At 42.8% G+C, this 25,737-nt stretch overlaps 1 protein-coding gene across 12 annotated transcripts in view; it reads right to left on the bottom strand.

The window, feature by feature from the left end:
* LOC129696489 (extracellular sulfatase Sulf-1-like) overlaps positions 1-25,737 on the bottom strand; it is a 448,145-nt gene that overhangs the window by 213,839 nt on the left and 208,569 nt on the right. Inside the window, exon 1 of one of the 12 annotated variants that reach the window (XM_055634446.1) lies at positions 4,597-4,615. The exons of the other annotated variants lie outside the window; for them this stretch is intronic. The gene's annotated coding sequence lies outside the window, so the exon portion shown is untranslated. Of the gene's footprint in view, positions 1-4,596; positions 4,616-25,737 lie in introns of those variants that run through there. 12 annotated transcript variants of the gene reach the window in all.

Raw genomic sequence — 25,737 nt, 5'->3', positions numbered from 1 at the left:
CAGTGTGAATTTCACTCAGACAGCGCTCCCCCCCGCTTGCCCTGTCCCCCGCCTGCATAACGGGCTGGTGAAGGAAGCGATGTGTGTGTGTGTTCCACTCTGACAGTCGCCGTTCCAGTGACCGGTTTTTCAGGCGACTGCCGGCAACTTGACAGTCGCCTGAAAAATCGCCTAAGTGGGACAGGCTCATTACTCCGGCTTTTAGTATCTATCTTCAGTTTAAACCAGCATCTGCACTTCCTTCTTACACACAGATTATGCATATAGGAACATACATGTGTATCATTAACATGCTAAATGATTATTGGGGTTATCAGCCTTCCAAATTCTGATTTGTGCACATCCCTGGAAAAGATCCTTGCTGATTTACAATTCTGTCATATAGTAACTGTTGTTATTGTATTGCAAGAGTCAGTACCAAATGCAACAAATTAACAGTGTCATTGATAATTGAAATGATCATAGTTTAGCAACATTTTAATATTATTCACCATTTTTAATGGCATGCTCCTGCCTATTTACACATATCTAAACTATTTAGACAGCATATCAATTTATGATTCCTCAACAGAATATTCAATAATTTATATTTTTCAGTGTATGTGTTGTAAACATTTCTCTGAATGAGGGGTTTTGTTTGAAGGCACAGATAATAAAATGGAAAGAGTGTTGCTTCAGTTTCTAGTGCAGGTTAAAAATTAAAAATAAACTCACACAAAACTGCATAATTCTGACTTGAACCAAACCTTTATTGCTTTCCAATTTGTTTTGAAATTTTACTTAAAATCATAGAACACAGAAAGAGGCCCTTTGGGCCAACTCATCCAAGCAGACCAAGATGCCCCATCTATGCTTGTCTCATTTGTTCACGTTTGGCCCGGATTCCTCCAAACTTTTCGTATCCACGTATTTGTCCAAGTGCCTTTTAAATGCTGCTACCGTTGTAATGAACCATTGTGGGAATGCTGTGCAGTTCACATTGATGTTCATGAGATGTTAAACCAAACCTCAGGCCTAAAGTAGATCTTTCTAAAAGAAATTCAAGGAGTTTAATCTATTAGCCTGAACCCCTTTGAATTAATCAGACAGGATTTCCATGCTGTTGAGATCTTATTGACTGCTCCTGTGAAACTCCTGGGATTTCTGCTCTTATAGAGATGAAGCCAGATAGCGGTTTTGGTTTATTTTGAATCAGACATTCCTAGCGCATAGAGAACCTCAATTGTGCTTCAAGCTCTGACACTATCACATCTCTTTATGTAAAACAGAATTATGTTCTTATTGACTTATTGACAATTTTACTTGAATCACACATTCATCTCACCTCTAGATATTATCACAGCTGTATTTAATTGAAAGATGTGATCTTGAAACTCTCCATTGAAATTGACTGCATATCTCTTTAACGAACAACTGAAAAATACTCTTATCTGCTTATGCATTGATCCAATAAATAATACCTTTCATTTTCTGAAACACAATTCAAACAACAGTGCATCCAATGGGGGAACATTGATCTTTGGTTCTGCTTATGATCTTTGCACCAAACATAATTTCAAGAAATGTTGACTATGTTAGCATGATATTTACAACTGGGGTACCATAATTATTGTTAATTTGATCACGTAGCTGAGAAAGACATCTCATGAATGAAATCATATGATTTGCACCATCTGCACCAAATAAAAAAATATTAGTATCAACGGAGTAATAAAGCCATTTAAATAGGTCATGTTTTTGGAAATGAGGAAGGAAAGGGTCACCAAACCAGAACTATTGCTCTCGGACCATTGTTCTGTGGCATTATGTACCTGATCTATAAAATGTACTCCTCACACTCTATTACTAAATATAACATTCTGTTAAACAAAGTCCAAATAGGTCCATAAAGTTATTTGAACCTTATTTTTATTGCTTGTGGTGTTCACTAACTGCCTTTGTTAAATTATGCCTTTCTATTCAGAATCATCACCAGTTCAGATTTTAGCATTCCTGCTTCATAAGTGGCACACTGGAACAATCTAATTTAGTAAAATAAAACAAGTTGTCAAATACAATATTCCCGGAATGTATAGGAAGACTGGATTTCATCTACTTGTTTGTTGAACAATTCTAAAAGGCTTCCTTGTGTACACAGAGGTTCAATATACAACTTGGAAACTTTTCGTAACAGCTAGAAACAGATGTCATCAAGCCTTTTAGCTCTCTAATGAGGCAGGAAATGAGCAGCACCATAAGCATAGCTAATTGTAAATGGATGAGCGCCCATCTGCAGTTAATAATAATCAGTCAGTTTCACCAGCTACCAAAGCTGCACGTGCAACCTCAGTTTTCAGGTATCAGCTTACACTTGCTCGACGCAAAATCAAACAACGCAACAATTTATTTGAATAAGCCACGGTTCAATATGTCTTTTCAAACACAATCTGAAGGGCCCCAGTTTCCATGGTAACATATATAGTTAAATGTCACTATTCACTGAAGCAACGATATCGCTGCATTTATTAAAAAACGATCAATACCTTGGTGAATAAAAGATATATCTGTGAGAATTGGATTGCAGAAATTCATGTTGCTGAAATCTGATGCGGCAAAAAGGTCAACATGGCAGCCGAGTAGTGCAATTTACATTGTGGACTGCATCAAGCAATTTTCAGAGCTGAATTCAAAGCAAGATCCCTAATTTCAGCCATTTCTGTCAAATAATTTGGAGCAGAACTCAAAAGTTGAAGGGACATTCCAATGTTTTAGTTAAGAATCTCAGGCAGAGAAATATTTGTTGAGATATTTTTTATTGATGGGAGAGTTTGAAGCTCTTTGCATCATAATTTTGTAGGGTGCACAAAGATGGTGATTGTTGCCAAACTTCAGACGGAATATTGCTTCTAAATCTTCATTACAAGTCTTGTTTCCTGTCAACTTGCACTCCCACCATTATCACGGGACAGACATCAGATATGCCCAATCTCTCGTATCCATCCTACCTCCGAATCTCTCAGTTTGAGGATCAACTGGGCCTCCCCCGAGTGATCCTCATTCACAAATGGTCTCTCTTCCTCAGTTTTAAGGGCCTATTTCTCTTTCCCAGATTGAGGAAAATCCTCTCTCCCTAGAGTCTCAAGAATGATCTCTCTTCCATAGTCCATAGACATACTTCTCTCAAGTCTGGCCCCACTCAGTCTGAAGGATACATCTACACCACCTTCCCCGCTGAGGTACAGCACCTCCACCCTTCCCCACCCAAAATCCTGGCTAAGGGGTGATTGCTTTTGCTCATCAGACTAATCCCCAACCACTTCCTTTCTGTTCCCAAAAGCTCCAGTCTTGAGGCAGAATATTTCTTTTCAAGACGTGACTGTTGCCCCCATCATCCACCCCTGGCTGCAGATCCACTGATTACTCACACTGGCCATTGATTCAGTTTACCAGATCTGACAGATAATCAATTGTTCCCAAATCCCCCAGCTGATGATCAATTGATCCCGCTGTCCGACTGATGATTGATTTATCCCACAAAAATGCAGGACAATAATCACTTCCAACATACCTCACCTCCAACATTCTGGGGTCACCAATGACCAGTAAGATAAGCTTGGCCATCCACATTAATATTATCGTGAATGGGGCAGGTCTGAGTCTCACCCATGATATTCTAACGCCATCCCACCCTCGACAAGGGACAAGTCAGGAGATGCTGCCTGTCGGGATATTGACACTAACCCACAGAGTTACTCCAGCATTTTGTGTCTATCTTTGCTTGAGGGTGTGGTAGGAGGGTGTGTCCCCTCACATTGGTACGGAGATTTTGCATTTTTCAGCTTGAAATTGTGCAATATGGTGCATACTGTAGCGAGTCTTTTAACTTACACTTGAATGCAATATATATTTTAAATTGGATTAGCTATTAATAAGGTTAGACTAAATTACATTCCACAGTAGAGCCAGGCTCTGATCAACAGAAACATAGAAAATAGGTGCAGGAGTAGGCCATTTGGCCCTTTGAGCCTGCACTGCCATTCAATATGATCATGGCTGAACATGTGCAGCATATGAATGATCTTAGTATATTCATGTATGGAAAATTAGATTATAATCAAACACTTGGCCCATGTTAACCAACCTGGGTCTCACTGCACACCTGGTACTACTCCTGACCCTGACTCCAGTTGCATACCTTCTCTCATTCCTGACCCAGCCTTACACCTGGCCCCCTATTCCACCCTGATCATAGCTGCTTACCTGCTTAGCTTCCCAGTGCTGAACACTCCCATTGTCCCAGGTTTGACTGCATACCTAGTACTATTCCAGACCTTGACTCTGGATGCACACTTGGCCTTGCTCCTAGCCCCTCTGCACTGACAATATATCTGGCCCACAAATAAAGCCCCATATCTGACCCCCTAGATTAAACCTATTACGTTCAAGTCCACAGGTGCTTATCTAATGTGGTAATCTTTTATGGGGCACTTCACAGAACAAATTATGTATAACAAAATTTGCTACACCCATTGGCTTCCTTGTTATCTAACATGCTACTTTGTTAAAGCAGTCATCAATTGGTTGAACACAATTTCTCATCCATAACATTATACTCACTCAGCTGTATAAGTATTATGTTACCATTTCCTTCATTTTCTTAACAAACTGTCCTGGTCATTTTCACCCCCAATATTTTCAGTATTTTGCTGTCTTCCTCTCAGCTGGGACTTTTCCGAAATGCAAAGTCGAATAACTATATATTTCAGCAATAATATTTCTATTTAATGTGATCTTGAGAGTACATAATATTTTTTGTGGTATTCATAACACAGCTATGATAAAAAAGATCTTTGTTTCGATTGCACCTATCAACATGCATACATTATTATATTACAGTTAATATGTACCAAGGGCAAATTTTTGTTCCAATGCTTCCCTTTCCCAATTACTTTTACATTGAAGTGATTGAAATCCAAGTTAAGTTTAAATGGCATCAGAAAAATAAAACCTCTGGAATGAATGATGTTCATTACCTTGTTGGTTAGAGTCAGTATCAGCACAATTACTATATTAAACTTTGAATCTTCAGATGTCCTGGTTCAGGCTAAAACTAAAGATAAATAATAATCTCCTCACACATTCCCCTACAGGTATCTTTGTCACTCATTTAAAATATGCCCCTTCTTTGATCAAGCTCTTAAACATTGCATCTGAACCTGTTTCCTTCTGATTACACTCCATGAGGATGGTCATCTAGTGTTCAATTAATAAAAAACAATGAGATTGGGTACATTTCTATTCAACCTGTCAAAGGAATTTTGGGTAGAAATAGTCAGTGAGGTGAACAAACATAATAGTTGAATGGCAAATGGCAATAGTGCTACCTTCCCAATATTTAACTGAAGGAAATAATGGGTTATCGGGGTTGTATGTTATGACAGACAGCCTGACACCTTGCATGTCATTTTAATATTACACTTATCCCATCCCCCTGGATATTCCGTATTAATAAATTAAGGTTTTGTCAACTAATTAGAAATCAGGCTAATTACAAATCAATAACATTGGCCAACTCCGAAACATGAAACACTGAGCATTGGGATCCAGACATCACGGACAACTGGCCTCAGTTCTGGCCACATGGACAACTGGCCTGTGTTCTCTGTCTGAACCAGGGGCTGTGGAACGTTTTTGAAAGTGGGGGGGGGCTGCGCGATCAATGATCACTGGCCATGGGGGTACTCGGCGAGGGAGTGGAGCAATCGAGTGAGGAGAGGATGTGGAAGGGAGGTGTCCCCCCTCCCATGGTATAGACTTTTTGAAATTTGATATATTAACATCATGTTTTAGTGCATTGTAGTATAATTTCAATGTTTTTTGTATGAAGTATTTTTAAGTGGTAACTTTTTAAGGGGTAACTTTTTCCACACAAAGGGTGGTCGGTGTATGGAACAAGCTGCCAGAGGAGGTATTTGAGGCAGGGACCATCCCAACATTTAAGAAACAGTTAGGCGGGTAAATGGATAGGACAGGTTTGGAGGTATGGACCAAAAGCAGGTAGCATAGCCGGAACATGGTTGCAGGTGTGGGCAAATTGCACCGAAGGGCCTGTTTTCACACTGTATCACTCTATGACTACATTATACTTCCACCATGCATGAATGCTTAAAAATCAAGTGATCGCGTTTTATTGCCATATACTCAAGCATAGAAACATAGTAAATAGGTGCAGGAATAGGCGATTCGTCCCTTTGAGCCAGCAGTGCCTTCAATATGATCGTGGCTGTTCATCTAAAATCAGTACCTCTTTCCTGTTTTTTTCCTCATACCCCTTGATTTTGTTAACCCCAACAAATGTAACTCTCTCTTGAAAACATCCAGTGAATTGGCCTGCACTGCCTTCTGTGGCAGAGAATTCCACAGATTCATAACTCTTTGTGTGAAGAAAGTTTGTCCACATCTCAGTCCTAACTCGCCTACCCTTTATTCTTAAACTGTGACCCTTGGTTCTGAACTCCCCCAACATTGGGAACATTTTTCCTGCAGCTGCAGTAAGTGAAAATCTAGCAGGCAAGCAGGATGCTTTATCTAACCACTTCCATTTGAAGGCCACTATCTTCCACCGTTTCTGCCCAGTGCTTGGTACTTACTTCCAGGATGCACCGAGCTGCAGCCTGATCCATGCTGGTCACCTGGGCGAATTTGGCACAGAGACTATCACGGCAGCGGCGCAATGCTTCCGACGCCTCTGACAGGCTGGGACTCTTGCATTGAGGCTGTTCCATGACCAGAGCTGCAGTGATCTACTCGCCAGCCCAGCAAACACTTGCCAGCCCTGCTCCCTTTCCGCATCTGTTCCCGCCGCTGCTTCTGCTTCCAACACCTGCGGCCCATGCAGAATTTCTCACAGAGCATGAGAAATGTGTGATCAGCATGAGAATTTGGTGAAATGCGTGTTTCTCACGCTCAACGCATGAAAGTTGGCAACCCTGCCTCTCTATCTCCCTCCCCCCCCCTCTCCCTCGCTCCCCTCTCTTCCGCTCTCTCTCCTCTCACCTCATTCTCTCTCCACCTCTCTCTCCCCTCCCGCTCTCTCTCCCCTCTCTCCCCTCCTCTCTCTTCTCACTCCTCCCCCTCTCTCTCTCCTCTCTTTCCCTCTCTCTCTTCCTCTCCTCCACCACTCCCTCCCCTCTCTCTCTCTCATCTCACTCTCCCACCTCTCGCCCCCTCTCCATCACTTAAATCGCCACAGCTATCTCTATTTGAAACGCATCCATCCCTCAGTTTCTCTCCCTACCTCTCTCCCTTTCTCTCTCTCCCTCCCTCCCCCCCTCTCTCTCTCCTCTCTCTCCCTCTATCTCTCTCCCTCCATCTCTCACTCCCTCCCTCTCTCTCTTTCTCCCTCCCTCTCTTTCACCCCCCTCTCTCGCTTTCTCTCCACACACTCCCTGCCCGCTCTCTCTACCTCTCCCCTCCTCTCTCTCTGCACCTCTCTATGTCCCCTCTCTCTCTCCTCTCTCCTCCCCCTCCTTCTTCCCCCTCTCTCCCCCCATCTCACCCCCATTTCTCCCTCCCACCTCACCTCACTCCCCCCTTGCTCTCTCTCCCCCCTCTCTTTCTCCTCTGTCTCTATCTCTTTCTTTGCCCCCCCCCCACTTTCACTTTCCTCCGTTTCTTTCTTCCCCCCCCCCTCTCTCCCTCTTCCCCCTCTCTCTTTTACCACCCCTCGCTTCCCCTTCTCCTTCCCCCCTCCCTCCCCTTCTCTCCTACCCTCTCTCCTCCCCCTCTCCACCCCTCTCTCTCTTCTTCCTCTCTCTCCCCTCCCCTCTCTCTCTCTCCCCCCCCCCCCTCCCTCCTCTCTCCTCTCTCTCACTCCTCCTCCCCCTCTCTCCCTCCCCCCCTCTCTCTCTCTCCCCCTCTCCCTCTCTCCCTCTCCCTCTCTCCCTCTCTCTCCCTCTCCCTCTCCCTCGCCCTCTCTCCCCGTCTCTCTGTCTCCTTCCCCTCTCTCTCTCTCCCCCCCCCTCTCTTTGAGAGTCTCTGTCCCTTCGGCACAGAGACTCTCACATCAGTGGCACAACGCCTCCGATGGCCCTTGCACTGAAGCTGCTCCATGGCCGGAGTTGCAGCGAGAGACTCGCCAGACCTGCAAACACTCGCCAGCCCCGGATCCTGCATCTTTCCCGGCCGCTGCTTCAGCCCCGGCTCTCCATCAGCCATGGCCCATGCAGTTTATATGAGTTCTGAAATTTTCATTGATTACAGAATTTCTCACGACAGAGAGTGAGAAATCTGTGATCAGCGTGAGAGCGTGAGAATTGTTCAAATGCGTGATTCTCCTGCTCAAAATGTGAGAGTTGTCAGCCCTGATAAACTTGAATCGTTTTCTCAGGAGGGTCAGAAACTGAGGGGTAACCTGATTGAGGTAAATACAATTTTTAAGAGGCATAGATAGTCAGCATTTAATTCCCAGGGAAGATTTTAAAGACCAGCGTTAAGGTGAGAAAGGAAAAGTTTAAAGGCGATTTATGAGGCAACTTTTTTAATATAGCTGCCTGGAACACACTGCCAGGGAAAGTGGTAGAAGCACAGATAAAATTGCAATGTTTAAGGGACATTTTGACAGGCACACAAACAGGCAGGGTATGGAGGGTTGTGGATCATGTGCTGACAGATGGAATTGGTGTCATTTGCAATCATGGTTGACACACACATCATGGACTGAAGGGCCTGTTCCTGGGTTGTACTGTTTTATGTTCTATTCTATATTTATACCTCAGCATTTATTTTGATCTTGTGCTGTTCTTGGTCTGTACCACACCTACACGCATAGCACATTCAAATACCTTGGGATTTCAAAATTTGAAGTCTGGACAAGCTGAATGCAGAGACAAGTGGCAAAAAGATTAAGCATATCTTGGTCTACCTTCAATCTTGACACTTGATTCAGCTTCCAATTACACCATAATGCTAGCTCTGATGTACAGCAAAACAATTTTGTACCAATACAAAAATCATAACGTCCAAGGTTTTGCAGTAAATATGGATGCCTAGCCCTTCTCTGTTGAAACTGTCATCAACTTTTGGATTTTTGTGCATGCGCAGTGAATGCATCCCACAAATCATGAAGTTGTCCCCATACCGACTGTGCTGGCTGTAATCTTTTCCACTGGAATCATAGGAAAATCAGAAGAATTAACATGAATTCTGGGCCAATGTGAATACACTTTCAGAATTGATTAGATTATCAGTGGTTAGAATCGCTGCTGCCACACAGCACTTTCTCACAGCTGCAAAGCAGCCCAACTGAGTGCTTGGATTCAAAAGGACTAGTGATTTCTTGTCATTCACTCTGGTCTCACATTTAAACACATCTTGTCTATTTTTTATAGAAAGGATCAAAAATATGAACTGCGGAAGTAATGGTAGGCCAATTAATGAATTAGAAATATATACTTTTGAGTCTCTGTCTTAAATCAATTTTCCTTTCACTTGTGCATATATCTTCTCAAATTAAGATACAAAGTGCCCAAGCTTGTCAGAGTAAACAGGTCGGCAGCATCTCTGGAGAACATGGATAGGTGGTGTTTTGGGTCCAGACCTGTCCTCAGACCCAGACTCACTGAGTTACTCCAGCACTTTATGCCTCTTTTTGTGAGCCAGCATTTGCAGTTCCTTGCTTCTCTATCTTCCCAAATTAAGGCATACCACCCACGGGGCTAAACATGAGTCATCGTCACCACACACATTAAGTGTAACACTCTCCTCAATGAAAATTCACCTTCACAAAGAGTATAGTGGCATTTGCTCAGATCATTAGAGATGGATGGTAGAGCATTTTGGTGCAGTGCTCAGTTCAGCAATCTGTTGCCACCTTCCTCTGCTTAAAGTGTTAACTGGGAGAATTTGAAAGAAGGCTTCTTTTCTGCTTCACCACGTGGAAAGATGCAACAGGGAGAAAACACTGAAAAGCTGGTGAGGCAAAACCAGTTAAGGGTAGGACAGAGAGCTGAATAGACAGAGGTCAGAGGGGGCGCTGGGGTAAATGGTTCCCTGTAAGTTGAATTGGAGTAGCCGAGATCCGTGGTAGGATTTGCAGCACCTTGTAGGTCAGAGATGGTGTTAAACAATGATGTGTACAAGTTAGAAAGGCCTAAGGTTCTAGTCTGAACTAAATTAATTGTTTTTCTATAAATTTTAGATTCCAACTTTTAAAGTCACAGAAATATAGTCACTTAATACGCTGAACAGAAAACTCTGAGGGGAAGTATAATAAAGAAGACTGTAGCAAGGAACTGCAGATGGTGGTTTAAACCAAAGATAGACACAAAAAGCTGGAGTAACAGGCAGCATCTTTTGGAAGGAATGGGGGATGTTTTTGGTCAAGACGAGTTTGGGTCAGGTCTGAAGAAGGGTCTCGACCCGAAACGTCACCCATTCCTTCTCTCCAAAGATGCTGCCTGGCCCACTGAGTTACTCCAGCTTTTTGTGTCTGTAATAGAGAAGTACAAGATGGTGAAAAAATCTGGACCGTTTGTATCTATGTTAGCTCTCCAGCCTTAATGTTATTTTGGCCAACGGTTACTGACATGGGTTGTCGAACAAGAAATTCATGATTGCATTTATGTAAACTAATAGGGTTCAGGGATTTTAGCAACACACCAAGTGAACGCTGTGAATAGACAAATTAGATGGTCTGAAAGTCTTCTCTTGTCTGAATCTGTTACTGATCTCGCAGCATGAAGACTTAGAAAGGCTGCACCACAACAGTGCATCTCCTTCTAATTGAGTCAGAAACCAGTCAACAGCAAATACTCCAAATGCTAAATATTCTTCATTATAAGTCAATAAGACCCGAACTACAATTTATTGCACCAAATCAAAATTCAAATCACTTCCCAGAAGGCTACCCCTTCACTTTTCCTGACAATTAGCATGACTCTCAGCAAAGGGGAAGTAACAAAATTATTTTGAATGTAACTAAATGTGAACAGTCCCAGATGGCAAGGCTAGGTTCTTTGTCTAGAGAGATCTTATCAGAATGACTTCTTAGCCAGCATGAGTCTTTCAACCTTAAACAGCCCAACTGGAAAATGTCGCCCAAAACACCTGTTCTTTCACCTTTTGAACCCTACCACAATATGCTTTATAATATTTCTTCTGCAACCGCTGTTTCAGTAATTGTGTGCAGTGATAAAACAAAAAAGACAACATTTATGTGATAATTCTAAATTGGAATATTTGCAATCCATCTTTGTAATGTTCTTATCCAATATCCATTTTGTAGCTAGGTTGCACAGCAAATCGTGTCTTTCACAATGTAATATTTGCATATTTGTGTTCATCTAAAAGCAAAGTCAATTGAGTCTTCTTTTCTGTTGTATTTGGTTTATGCTTAATCTCTAATTAATCTCTTAATTTCTGGGCAGTGGGCAGGCGCTATAGACCTGCACGGGAAGGTAGACGCTCCCGCCCCCACGTGTCTCGGGCAGATGGGGCTCGTCAGCCTGGGAAGGCAGTCCATCTAGGAGAGGGAGAACTCTGATTTAAAACCTCCACTGCCTTGTGGCCATATCCAGTCATGGAAAAGGCACCAGAAGTAAACCTCAAGAAAATCCGTAGTCGGAGCCCCTACGGCAGTTCATCGTTGCCTACAACCTCGCTCTGGCAGCTCCTGCGATGGCGCTGGTGCCAAACTGTAACGGCCCTGCTGTTCCTTTGGATCAATCAGCTATGTGGAGAGGGAGGGGGGGGGGGGGAGTGCTGCATGGGCAACAGCCTGTTCTTCATATGACATTGCCCAGGCTTGCATCCGACCAGGATGCAGCACCCATGGTCAGTCATGACCGAGGGGGGCCTACTAATCTCTAATGGCTTTGGTGAAGAGGGTTAAATTAAGAAAGATCCTTGATTAAATATATTGCTTGCAAACATATTTTTGTCACAGTTTGAGTGCCAGATTAACATTTTGAATTTAATATTTCAGTCATGAAAATAATCCCAGATAACTTTCCTCTTCTTGGGTTTGCACATATCAGGTGTCCTTTCACTATTCGTCTCATTTGTTTTATTCTGTGCTGCAGGGGTTTATATCCCATTCAGCCAGCTTCACTGAAGCTTCCTTATTCATATAGAAATAATGCATTTATTTGCATTTACAATGATTAAGTAATTCAGCCACATCTATAAAAAAAAAGCCTCTCACAAAACATAATATTTTATGTCTTGAAGTAGGAAATGTCAAGCAGCTTATTTGGAAAGCAAATAATGGTTTCAGAGCCAGTGATGCATGCCTCAGTGTCTTGAAAGAAACCTTAGAATCAGCAAGTGTTTGGTCTGTTCTTTGATCAGAACTAGGAATCTATTTCAAGCAGACAATAGTGCCTTAACCCTTTTCAACAAAGAAAGCTAAAAGAAACAAACAGATCAAAAATGCAAGGTATGGAACAAATTTGGAACCTGACCTACCACGCACATGACGTGAAATGGCCAATCCTGCACCTCAGGATTTGTTTTTCTATTTTTGATTCATTAACTATTTCTAGTCAAGGATGTTCTGTAAATTTGTAATACTCATCAATTATGACTTTGATTTAAAAATCCATGGATGTCAGACTAATTAAACTTAACTATAAATGCAAAAATAAGGTAAGAATTGTCTTATTTTCTTTCACTTATTTCATTACTGCCCAGGTTATGTTTTATAATTATCCCAGTCCTCTCTTCCCTCATACCTTCCCTACCTACCTTACCATTTACTGCTTCCATACCTTTCCTTGGGTCTACTATTTTCCAGTCCTGATTTAAAGCCCATTGACTTGAAATAATATGTTGGTTTCCCTGTCGACAAATGCTGTCTAACCTGCTCAATGTTGCTAGAATTTTCAGTTGTTGTTGTTGCATATTAATCTTACCAGGGATAAACGCTAACATTATAAGACAATTATTACTTAATTTTGCACAGGTACAACCATGTGACTCAATGAAAATTTACAAAAATGTAACCAAATCTCTATCCTCAGGGTTAACCTTCAAATGGTGAGCATTGGTCCAAAAGCTCCAGATTTGTGCTTGATTACCAAAAGGATACGAGCAAAATATCTGCAGTTACTTTTCAGATTGAACCTCCTTTTACATTGATTTTGTTTAAAAATGCTTGTATGTTGGTGTTTTAATCTGGTTTAGAACATAGAACAGGGACATGATGCCAATCTAAACTAATCCCATCTGTCTGCAAATGACCCATATCTCTATTCCCTGCCGGTTCATGTGTCTCCAAATGCCTCTTAAACGTTACTGTCATATCTGTTTCTACCATCTGCTCTAGTTGTGAATTCCAGGCACCTACTGACACTTACCCACTCTCAATAAAAACCTTGCCTTGCAAATCTCATAAAACATAGAACAGAACATAGAACAATAACAGGCCCTTTCAGCCTACTATGTCTGCACCGACCATGATGCCAAATGAAACTAATCCCATCTGGACGCACATGCTTCATATTCCTCCATTCCCTACGTGTTCATGTGCAGGTCTAAATGCCTCTTAAACGTTGTTATCATAGCTTCTACCTCATCCCTAGGCAGCAGACTCCAAATATCTACCACTTTCTGTGTGAAAAACACACCTCATAAATCTCACTTTAAACCAACGTCCTCCGGTATCTGACATTTCCACACTGGAGAAAGACTTTGACCACTTTTGACCACCTACTCTATCTATGCCTCTCATAATGTTATATACTTCTGTCAGGTTGTCCCTCAGCCTCCGATGGAGAAAATAATCCAAATTTGCCCAAACTTTCCTTTTAGTTAATGCACACCAATCTTGGCAAAACGATGGGCAGCGCAGTGGTGCAACAGTAGAGTTGCTGCCTTATATCACCAGAGACCCAGGTTCGATCCTGGCTGTGGATCTGTATGGAGTTAGCTGTTCTATTTGTGACTGTGTGGGTTTTCTCCGGGTGCTTCCATTTTCTCCTACGTTCCAAAGATGCTCAGGTTGGTAGGATAATTGGCTTCTGTAAATTGTCCCTAGTGTGTAGGACAGAATAGTGTACGGGTGATTGCTAGTCAGTGTAGACTCGATGGGACGAAAAATCAGTTTCTCCGTTGTATCTCTAAACCAAACTAAGCCTTGGTGAAACTCTTCTGTTCCCTCACCAAAGCCTCGACATCCTTCCTATAGTATAACAACCAGAACTGCAAACAATACTGCAAATGTAGCCTAACAAATCTTTTATACAGTTTGTAACATGATTTTCAAACTTTCATACCAAGTGACCTGACCAATTAAGTCAAAAATGCCGTAACCCATTTTAATAACCTATCCACTTGTGTTGCCACTTTCAGGGTGCTACGGATTTGCACATCAATGTCCCTTCATACATCAATGCTCCTTAACTATTGTATAGTTTCTTCTTGCATTTGACCTCCCAAAATGCATCTTCCCTCTTTTTTTATTGGATTATACTCCTTCTTCCATTTATTCATCCAAAATTGCAATTAATTTGTATGCTTTTAGCAATCTTGGCCCCAATGAACCCAACTTTTGGCATTTGTGCAGCTTTTCTGGATCTATTTGGCTAACAAAGAAGGCAGTTTCATGGACTTGACAGCTGAGAGTTAAGTATTCAAGTTTCGCAACTTCTTAAGCAGGCAATAAAAGCATCAGCAGTAAAACTTCAACAATCCTGCATGTTCAGAATGTTGGTGCTACTAGATGGGAATATTTTCCTGATTATTGAATGTTATATACTAATACATTTTTTTGGATATCACACAGTATGATATATCTGTTCAGATGAAGCAGGCGAGTTGAAAAGGATCATGGCAACCTGGGTCTTGAGTGAAAAGGAAGCATGGGAACCATGGCCCCAGTGAGTGCAAAGTACCTGGTGAGCCAGATGCTGAATCATCAGGATCTCCAAATAGTTGGATATCAGGTTATCAGTGTTTCACTGCAAATCAGTGCAAAACTAAGTAAAATTACACTGCTGCGGCTGCATTGCACGTCATACAACATGGAAACAAGCCCTTCAGCACAACATTTCCATACCAACCAGGATGCCTCTGTAAGCTAATCTCATTTGCTCTCGTTTGACCCGTATCTCTCTAACCTTTCCTATCCATGTACCTGTCCAAATGTGTTTTATTGTACCTGCCCCAATACTTCATTTGGCAGCTTGTTCCATATTCTGAAAAGTGGCCTCTATGATTTCTATTAACTCTTTTCCCTCTCACCTTAAACCAATGTCCTCCAATTCATGAATCCCAAACTCTGAGAAAAAGACTATGTACATTCACTCTAACTCATGATGTTATACACCCCTTATAAGATCACATCTCAGTCTCTTATAACCCTGTCCCACAGTACGAGTTCATTCCAAGAGCTCTCCCGAGTTTTAAAAAAATCAAACTCGTGGTAAGCACGGAGAATGAACGTAACGGAGCTCGGGGACGTCTCTTAGCGGCTCGTAACGCTAATGGCAGGTACTTGGGAAGACTCGCTAACGGCAGGTAAGCACGGGAAGACTCGTGAAGATTTTTCAACGTTGAAAAATGTCCATGAGAGTCCCGAGTACCAACAAGTGGCCATTACCACAAATCTCAGAGTTCGAATCAGGGCAAACTCGGGATAGCTCTTGGAATGAACTCGTACCGTGGGACAGGGCTTTTAGGCTTCAAGAAATAAAGTCTTCGCCTGCCCAAACTCATCCTATAACTCAGTCCCTCAAGTCCCATGCAATATATTTGTAAATCTTTTCTATACTCTTTTCAACTTAAATGGCAACTTCCCTGTAGCAAAGTGACCAAAACTGAGCACAATACTCTACGTGCGGCCTCACTAATGTCTAATACAACATTTTGAAAATCCTAAGACTATCAAACAGATTCAACAACATTTATTAGACTTTGGATGCAACAACAGGATAGATAAAGGGAATTAATAGATGCAATATATTTGCATTTCCAAAAATTCAATTAGGAGCTTAATTAAAGGTTACTGAACAATAGTCCATAAGTTTGGGGGTAGAATATTGGCATAGATAATTGTACAGCCAAGAAATAAAAACAGAGTTGGGACAGGTGGGTTATTTTTGGTTTGGCAATCAGTAACTAGTGAGGTACCACAGGGATCAGTGCAGGGGTCTCGACGATTTGTAACCTGTTTTAATTATTTGGATGAAGGAACCAAATGTACCGCAGCCAAATTTGCAGATGACACAAAGTTGCATTAACAATTGATGAGAGGGACACAAAGACCTTGCAAAGGAATACAGGCAAAGGGGGTCATAAATGTCTGGAATGTTCCACCTCAGAGAGCTGTGGAGGTGGAGTTATTGAAAATGTTCAAAACAGAGATGGACAAATGCTTAAACTAAGAATGTCAGTGGGTACAAGGAGAGGCCATGGAGTTGGTGTGGAGAATGACATTCAATTAGCCGCAATCGTATTGAATAGCTAAGCAGGATTGAGGGGCTGCTTGATCTAGCCCTACACTCCTGTTTCTTATATTCTTAAGTAAACTGGCCCTGGCCATCCACCAAAGGCTAATAGTATTATGAGTATACTGTGGGAGACTGCAGCTGGAATCTTGAATAAGAAACAAATTTCAGGAAGACCACAACGGGTCAGGCAGCATCCGTAGAGGGAAATGGACAGTGACATTCCAGGTCAGGGCCTTTCTTCATCTAATCTCACCCCATTCAAACGTGCGATGCTCTACTTACTCCACAATCGCGACCCTATTCTCAATACAATTCATTTAATTCAACATCACACAATTCAATACTTTCACGAATGTTTCATCCATAGACATTCCATAAGTGCCATTCCATCAGATTTGGTCTGAAGAAGGGTCCCGACCTAAAGCATAGTCTTCATTTCCATCCATATAAGCAGGCTGATCCGCCATGTTCCTCCAGCAGTTTTGTCTATCACTAAGTATTGTGAGTAATCTGTGCAGGCAACACGACTAACATCTTAAAAATAATTCACTGCAATTTGGATATTTTTGGGGGGTGAGGTTACTAACAATTTGTCAATGTGCCACACAAGCAAAGGTTTACTATTTCTATAAAATATAACGTTACATTCTAGATTCTGAAAAATCAATATTCATACCACTGAGACTGACCTTTAAAAAAAATCTTCTCAGTAAATTACTAGGTCAACAAAAATAGCAAGATTTGGATAGTCAAATGGTTAGGTTAAATTCCAGATTTAGCAGAATAATAAACTAGTCTCCTAGGAGATGTTCTTATTAAAATAAAAAAGGTCAAAAAGGCAAGTTTCCGTACTTCATAGGTTGAGTGCTTAATGGTAAGTTTTTTTCATTGAGAAGGCATTCATGGCACCACAAGGGGAGGATCAGAGGAAACTGGCAAAACCTGCTTTGTCCAGATCACACAAAATGCTGGAGGAACTCAGCGGGACAGGCAGCATCTCTTGAGAGAAGGAATGGGTGACATTTTGGGTCGAGACCCTTCTTCAAACTGAGAGTCAGGGGAGAGGGAGACAAGAGATACGGAAGTGAAAATGACAGATCAAAGCAGATGAGGCTCAAAATAAATGTAGAATGGTTCATTGTTAGCTGAAGGGAAGGTGACAACGAGGCATACAAGCAGTAAATTATCAGCAAAATGAATTAGGAGGACAGTGAAACTAGTCAGAGAACTAGGTGGAGGAGGAATGGAAAGCAAGGGTTACTTGAAGCTAGAGAAATCAATAATCATACCACTGGGTTTTAAGCTGCCCAAGCGAAATACGAGGTGCTGTTCCTCCAATTTGCATTGGGGCTCACTCTGACAGTGGAGGAGGTCTAGTTTCTGTTGGATAACTGTGGAACATTGCAACTGTACCACTGCTCTAGGGACAATTGCCAGCTCCTGAATAAACATTTGCCAAATGTTTGCAAGGGATCCCTTTCCGATTTGTCCCAAGTATCCTGGTCTACTGACTTAACAATTACAGGTGAAAACGGTATTGATGGGTCACGAATTTTACGGTACTTTGTAAAGAGGTGTCATCATTTGATGAAACTTCTAATTATTATTCAATTAGGTTGAAATGGATTTTTCTGTGTGACTGGAATTCCTAGTGGAATATCATTGGCTCTGGAAAATCGTTGGTAGATGCTGCTAATTTTGATACTTCAATATAAATAACTACGCCTCAAGAGTTCCACTGCCATCAACACTCAAATGTTCTTATTCCAGTAACTCCAGTCAGGTATCCAGGCATCAGGTATAAAACAAAAACATGGAGCTGGATTATTTTTGTGGTGGATGTCTTGCCTTTTCATCCTGCACTATTTTATCCCTTATAACCCCAGAACTACACTGACCTTTATACCCTTCTAATCAATCTTGTGGCATCACTGGCCCATCTGTCCCAAGAAGCAAAGTGACTGGGAACAAGGCTATCTGGACCCTAGCTCATGGACATTAATTCTGGCTTTTGAGACACATGACGTGCAGATGAAGGAATCTTGAGCAAAGCGCAAAATGCTGGAGGAACTCAGCGGGTCAGACTGTGGAGGATATGGACAAACAACAATTTCAGTCAGGACCCTTTATCAGATTGATTGTAGTAGTGGAGAGAAAGCTGGAAAAGAGGGGTGGGACGGGACACAGTCTGGCGAGTGATAGGTGGATACAGGTGAGCGGCAGGGATGTTGATACTGGATACAATAGATCATTCAATAACATAAAGGAGCACCTCAAAGTATTGTATTTTTCTTTCAGAGTTGAATGACCACGCCCCCAGGAACATCTGGTATGCTACTGGGTTTGTCATGAAATAAATCTTTAGGTTTTGAAATTACCAATTGGCAGTGTTTCTCTGTGGACTTGTTGCTTGGAAGAATTGAATCAAATACATTTTCAGATTTCCAAATTAAGTCTTTCTTGATTTTAGCAATGTATAAATACAATAATATGTATCTATATCATATGAACACAAGGTTGTGCTACTATACAAATCATAGTTATACTTGAACTTAAATGTCATTTCCTGCACTTCCACAATGAAAACACTCCAAAACTATTTCATTGCATAAAGTGCTTTGGGATATCTTAGAGTCATAGATTCATGCAGCACAGAAACAGGCCTTTGACCCAACTCGACTATGTGACCAAGATGCCCCATCTAAGCAAGCTCCATTTGGCCTTGTTTGCCCCATATCCCTTGAGAGGTAGAGATGAAAGAAGGAGATGTCAGGCAAGCTGATTCAAGCTGATTCAATGCGATGCTTGCAGTATGTGGGAGGTCAAGGACACCGCTGGTTCCTTTGGCTGCTACAAATGCGAGAAGTGCATTCAGGTAGAGCTCCTGAAGGGCCGTGTTGGGGAACTGGAGAAGCAAGTGGATATCCTCTTCAGTACGATTGATCCTCTTCAGACAAGTCCTACAGTACGATTGTTACACCTAAGGTACTGGAAGAGAGAAGGTGGGAGACAGTGAGAAAGGGAGGGAAGCATGGAATGCCAACGTCCCCGGGTGTTGTACCACTTGTGAACAGGTTCACCTGCTTAGAAGCTGTTGGGACAGAAGACGTGTTTACACTGAGCGGCGGACTGGCTTGCGATGCAAATAGGGCTGTTGAACCAAAACCAAAAAGGCCTAAGGCAGGCAACGCCATTGTAGTGGGAGACTCCATTGTGAGAGGTACGGACAGGGGTTTCTGCGGCAACAGACGGGATGCGAGGATGGTGTGCTGCCTTCCTGGTGCCAGGATCCAGGATGTCACGGACAGAGTGCAGAAAATCCTCAAGGGCGAAGGTGAACATCCGGAAGTGGTAGTGCATGTCGGCACAAACGATGTCGGAAAGAAGGGGATGAATATTCTGCAGCGTGACTTTAGAGAGCTCGGAAAAATGCTGAAAAGCAGGACCTCCAGGGTTGTTATCTCCGGTTTGCTTCCAGTTCCTCGTGCTGGCGAGAGCAGGAACAGGGAGATACGGGACCTGAATGTGTGGCTGAGGAACTGGTGCACGGGACAGAGATTTAGATTCTTAGATCACTGGGATCTGTTTTGGGGTAAGGGGGAACTGTACAAAAGGGACGGATTGCATCTTAACAGGTGTGGGACCAGCATTCTGGCAGGCAGGTTTGCCACTGCTACACGGGTGGTTTTAAACTGAATATGGGGGGTGGGGTGTCGAATGGGATAGTGGAGGATGGAGTTAAAGGGAAAGGGTTTCTTAAATGTGTGAGCATAGAGACAGAGGGGTGTAAAATGAGGGTAGAAGCAATAGGTAGCAAGGTGAAAAGTAAAAGTGGCAGGCCGGCAAATCCAGGGCAAAAATCAAAAAGGGCCACTTTTCAGCATAATAGTATAAGGGGTAAGAGTGTTGTAAAAACAAGCCTGATGGCTTTGTGTCTCAATGCAAGTAGCATTCGTAATAAGGTGGATGAGTTGAATGTGCAGATAGCTATTAATGACTATGATATAGTTGGGATCACGGAGACATGGCTCCAGGGTGACCAAGGCTGGGAGCTGAACATCCAGGGATATTCAATATTTAGGAGGGATAGACAGAAAGGAAAAGGAGGTGGGGTAGCGTTGTTGGTTAGAGAGCAGATTAACGCAATGGAAAGGAAGGACATTAGTTTGGAGGATGTGGAATCGGTATGGGTAGAGCTGTGAAACACTAAGGGGCAGAAAACACTGGTGGGTGTTGTGTACAGGCCACCTAACAGTAGTAGTGAAGTTGGAGATGGTATCAAACAGGAAATTAGAAATGCGTGCGACAAAGGCAAAACAGTTATAATGGGTGACTTCAATCTACATATAGATTGGGTGAATCAAATTGGCAGGGGTGCTGAGGAAGACGATTTCTTGGAATGTATGCGGGATAGTTATCTAAATCAACATGTAGAGGAACCAACGAGAGAGCAGGCTATTTTAGACTGGGTATTGAGTACTGAGGAAGGGTTAGTTAGCAGTCTTGTTGTACGTGCCCCCTTGGGCAAGAGTGACCATAATATGGTTGAGTTCTTCATTAGGATGGAGAGTGACATTGTTAATTCAGAAACAATGGTTCTGAACTTAAAGAAAGGTAACTTTGAGGGTATGAGACGTGAATTGGCCAAGATTGACTGGCAATTAATTCTAAAAGGGTTGACGGTGGATATGCAATGGAAGACATTTAAAGACTGCATGGATGAACTACAAAAAATTTTCGTTCCAGTTTGGCAAAAAAAAAAAATCAGAGAAGGTAGTGCATCCGTGGATAACAAGGGAAATCAGGGATAGTATCAAAGCGAAGGATGATGCGTACAAATTAGCCAGAAAAAGCAGCATACCGGAGGACTGGGAGAAATTCAGAGACCAGCAGAGGAGGACAAAGGGCTTAATTAGGAAAGGAAAAATAGATTATGAAAGAAAACTGGCAGGGAACATAAAAACTGACTGCAAAAGTTTTTATAGATATGTGAAAAGAAAGAGATTAGTTAAAACAAATGTAGGTCCCTTGCAGTCAGAAACAGGTGAGTTGATCATGGGGAACAAGGATATGGCGGACCAATTGAATAACTACTTTGGTTCCGTCTTCACTAAGGAAGACATAAATAATCTGCCAGAAATAGCAGGGGACCGCGGGTCAAAGGAGTTGGAGGAATTGAGTGAAATCCAGGTTAGTCGGGAAGTGGTGTTGGGTAAATTGAATGGATTAAAGGCCGATAAATCCCCAGGGCCAGATAGGCTGCATCCCAGAGTACTTAAGGAAGTAGCTCCAGAAATAGTGGATGCATTAGTAATAATCTTTCAAAACTCTTTAGATTCTGGAGTAGTTCCAGAGGATTGGCGGGTAGCAAACGTAACCCCACTTTTTAAGAAGGGAGGGAGAGAGAAAACGGGGAATTACAGACCAGTTAGTCTAACATCGATAGTGGGTAAACTGCTAGAGTCAGTTATTAAAGATGGGATAGCAGCACATTTGGAAAGTGGTGAAATCATTGGACAAAGTCAGCATGGATTTACGAAAGGTAAATCATGTCTGACGAATCTTATAGAATTTTTCGAGGATGTAACTAGTAGCGTGGATAGGGGAGAACCAGTGGATGTGGTGTATCTGGACTTCCAGAAGGCTTTTGACAAGGTCCCACATAAGAGATTAGTATGCAAACTTAAAGCACACGGCATTGGGGGTTCAGTATTGATGTGGACAGAGAACTGGCTGGCAAACAGGAAGCATAGAGTAGGAGTAAACGAGTCCTTTTCACAATGGCAGGCAGTGACTAGTGGGGTACCGCAAGGCTCAGTGCTGGGACCCCAGCTATTTACAATATATATTAATGATCTGGATGAAGGAATTGAAGGCAACATCTCCAAGTTTGCGGATGACACTAAGCTGGGGGGCAGTGTTAGCTGTGAGGAGGATGCTAGGAGACTGCAAGGTGACTTGGATAGGCTGGGTGAGTGGGCAAATGTTTGGCAGATGTAGTATAATGTGGATAAAAGTGAGGTTATCCATTTTGGTGGCAAAAACAGGAAAGCAGACTTTTATCTAAATGGTGGCCGACTAGGAAAAGGGGAGATGCAGCGAGACCTGGGTGTCATGGTACACCAGTCATTGAAAGTAGGCATGCAGGTGCAGCAGGCAGTGAAGAATGCGAATAGTATGTTAGCTTTCATAGCAAAAGGATTTGAGTATAGGAGCAGGGAGGTTCTACTGCAGTTGTACAGGGTCTTGGTGAGACCACACCTGGAGTATTGCATACAGTTTTGGTCTCCAAATCTGAGGAAGGACATTATTGCCTTAGAGGGAGTGCAGAGAAGGTTCACCACACTGATTCCTGGGATGTCAGGACTGTCTTATGAAGAAAGACTGGATAGACTTGGTTTATACTCTCTAGAATTTAGGAGATTGAGAGGGGATCTTATAGAAACTTACAAAATTCTTAAGGGGTTGGACAGGCTAGATGCAGGAAGATTGCTCCATATGTTGGGGAAGTCGAGGACTAGGGGTCACAGCTTAAGGATAAGGAGGAAATCCTTTAAAACCGAGATGAGAAGAACTTTTTTCACACAGAGAGTGGTGAATCTCTGGAACTCTCTGCCACAGAGGGTAGTCAAGGTCAGTTCTTTGGCTATATTTAAGAGGGAGTTAGATGTGGCCCTTGTGGCTAAGGGGATCTGAGGGTATGGAGAGAAGGCAGGTACGGGATACTGAGTTTGATGATCAGCCATGATCATATTGAATGGCGGTGCAGGCTCGAAGGGCCGAATGGCCTTCTCCTGCACCTAATTTCTATGTTTCTAAACATTTTCCACTCCATGTACCTGCTCAAATGATTTTTATTTGTTGTTATATTATCTGCCTCAGTCATCTCCTCTGGAAACATGTTCCATATACCTACCATCGTGTGAATGAAAAAAAGTTGCCTCTCAGGCTCGTATGCCCTTCTCACAAAGATGTGTCTTTTGGTCTTTATTCCCGTACCCTCTGTGCATTCACCCCAAATGTTCATCTCATGATTGTGTACACATTTATAAGATCACCCCTCAGTCTCCTGCACTCCAAGGAATAAAATTCTAGCCTGCTCAACCTTACCATAGAGCTCTGGCTCTCGAGTCCTGGTATCATCCTCATACACCTCTGCACTCCTTCCAGCTGAATCACATCCTTCCTACAGCAAGGTAACAAAACCTGAACATAACACTCTAAATGCAGCCTCACCAACAACTTGTACAACTGTAGCATAACGTCACAACTTCTGTACTCAATGATCTTGAGAACATGAAAACCATCTAAAGACTGAACAAGCCTTTTTTTTTAATTTTCAATTCATCTAATGGAGTGCTGAGATGCATCTTTTTTGTATTATGCTGAAAGATGCCAGCATCTTTTTTAATTGTCACCATTGTTTTGCCATTTTGCAGGTGCAGTTGGATCAGCTCCTGCGAATATTTTGATGTAACTGATAGCTCTCTCCGTACCATGAATGCCTACAGTCTGTACACAAGCACAATGTCAACTCTTACAAATCTGCACCCCACCAGCTGAATATAAGTTTACCTTCATATTGCTGTTTTAAATTGGATTTCAGAACACCCAAACACAGCTGCTTTACCAACATTCAACTCCGACCTTGGTAGAAAAGAAATCAGGCAAATGAGACTTGTTCAGATACAAATCTGATTGGCATGGATGAGTTGGACCGAAGGGCGTACCTTATGACTCTCCGAGTCTTAAAGTTGGGAGTATATAAAATGTACAAATTAGAGCCCACAAAAGTGAATGGTTCACCTGTAAATCCACAAGGAACTGCGTCCATAGGTCTGTTGCCTAGACAATGGAGCCAGACCTAGTAGTACGATTCATAAATCTGGGACTTAGAGATTCAGGCAAAAACAGCATCAATATAAAAACAGCTATACAAAGAGTCAGTTTCATTGGAAGTTAAAACCCTGCGGCCCAACTTGTCCATGCTGACTAAGGTGCCTTCCTCACCTTGTTCCATTTGCATATATTTGACCCATATCCCTCTCAACCTTTCCTATACATGAACTGATTCAAATGTCTTTGAAGCATTGTACTTGTACACACCTCTACCGCCTCTCTGACAGCTTGTAGTATATAACCACCAACCTCTGTGAGAAAAACTTGCCTCTCATGTCTCCTCTCATCTTAAAAGCTGTTCCGTTCTACCCGCCAATACCGCCAGCGGGCTGACTACCGAAGCTGAAGGGAGGAATGTGCACACATTCTCGCTGTCCGAGCACGACGTGAGGAGGGCACTGACACGGGTGAACACGAGAAAAGCTGCAGGCCCCGATGGCATCTCGGGGCGAGTACTCAAGTCCTGTGCTACGCAGCTAGCTCCAGTGCTCACTACATTATTCAACCTCTCCCTGGACAAGTCTGTGGTCCCTGCCTGCTTCAAAAAATCCATCATTGTACCGGTACCAAAAAATGCCTCCCCAGCCTGTCTGAATGACGACTGGCCGGGAAGCTAATGGAATTGGGGCTCAACACCTCCCTGTGTGCCTGGGTCCTGGACTTTCTCACCGCCAGGCCCCAGGTAGTCAAGATGGGAGGGAATACATTGAAGTCCCTCACCCTGAGCACAGGATCGCCCCAGGGTTGCGTCCTCAGCCCCCTATTGTACTCCCTGTACACACATGACTGTGTGGCTAGGTTCAGCTCCAATTCAATAATTAAGTTTGCTGATGACACTGTGGTGGTGGGCCTGATCTCAGACAATGATGAGAAGGCCTACCTGGAGGAGGTGGCTGATCTCGCACTCTGGTGCCAGGATAACAGCCTCCTCTTGAACATCAAAAAAACGAAGGAGCTGATCATGGACTTTAGGAGGGCACATCATCCGAGGACGTACACTCCATTGAGGATAAATGAGGATCCTGTGGATAGGGTGAACTGTTTTATATATCTGGGAGTCCACATCTCTGAGGATATGACATGGGCATCACAGGCCTCAGCACTCGTGAGTAAGGCAAGGCAGCGCCTTTACCACCTCAGGCAATTGAGGAAATTCAGAGTGTCTCCGAGGATCCTCCAGTGCTTCTACGCAGCGGCGGTGGAACGCATCTTGTCCGGGAACATTACCATCTGGTTTGGGAATTGCTCTGCCAAGGACAAGAAGGCTCTGCATAGAGTAGTGCGTTCAGCCGAACGCACTATGGGAACTTCACTCACCCCCCTGCAGGAACTATACAACAGGAGGTGCAACTCCAGAGCAAACAAAATCATGGGAGACCCCTTCCACCCATGCAATGGACTGTTCCAGCTG

Source organism: Leucoraja erinacea, chromosome 4 (assembly GCF_028641065.1).
Source record: "Leucoraja erinacea ecotype New England chromosome 4, Leri_hhj_1, whole genome shotgun sequence".
Classification (NCBI taxonomy): Eukaryota; Metazoa; Chordata; class Chondrichthyes; order Rajiformes; family Rajidae; genus Leucoraja; species Leucoraja erinaceus.
The sequence above is the reverse complement of the archived record's forward strand: the minus strand, read 5'-3'. Positions and strand labels throughout refer to the sequence as shown.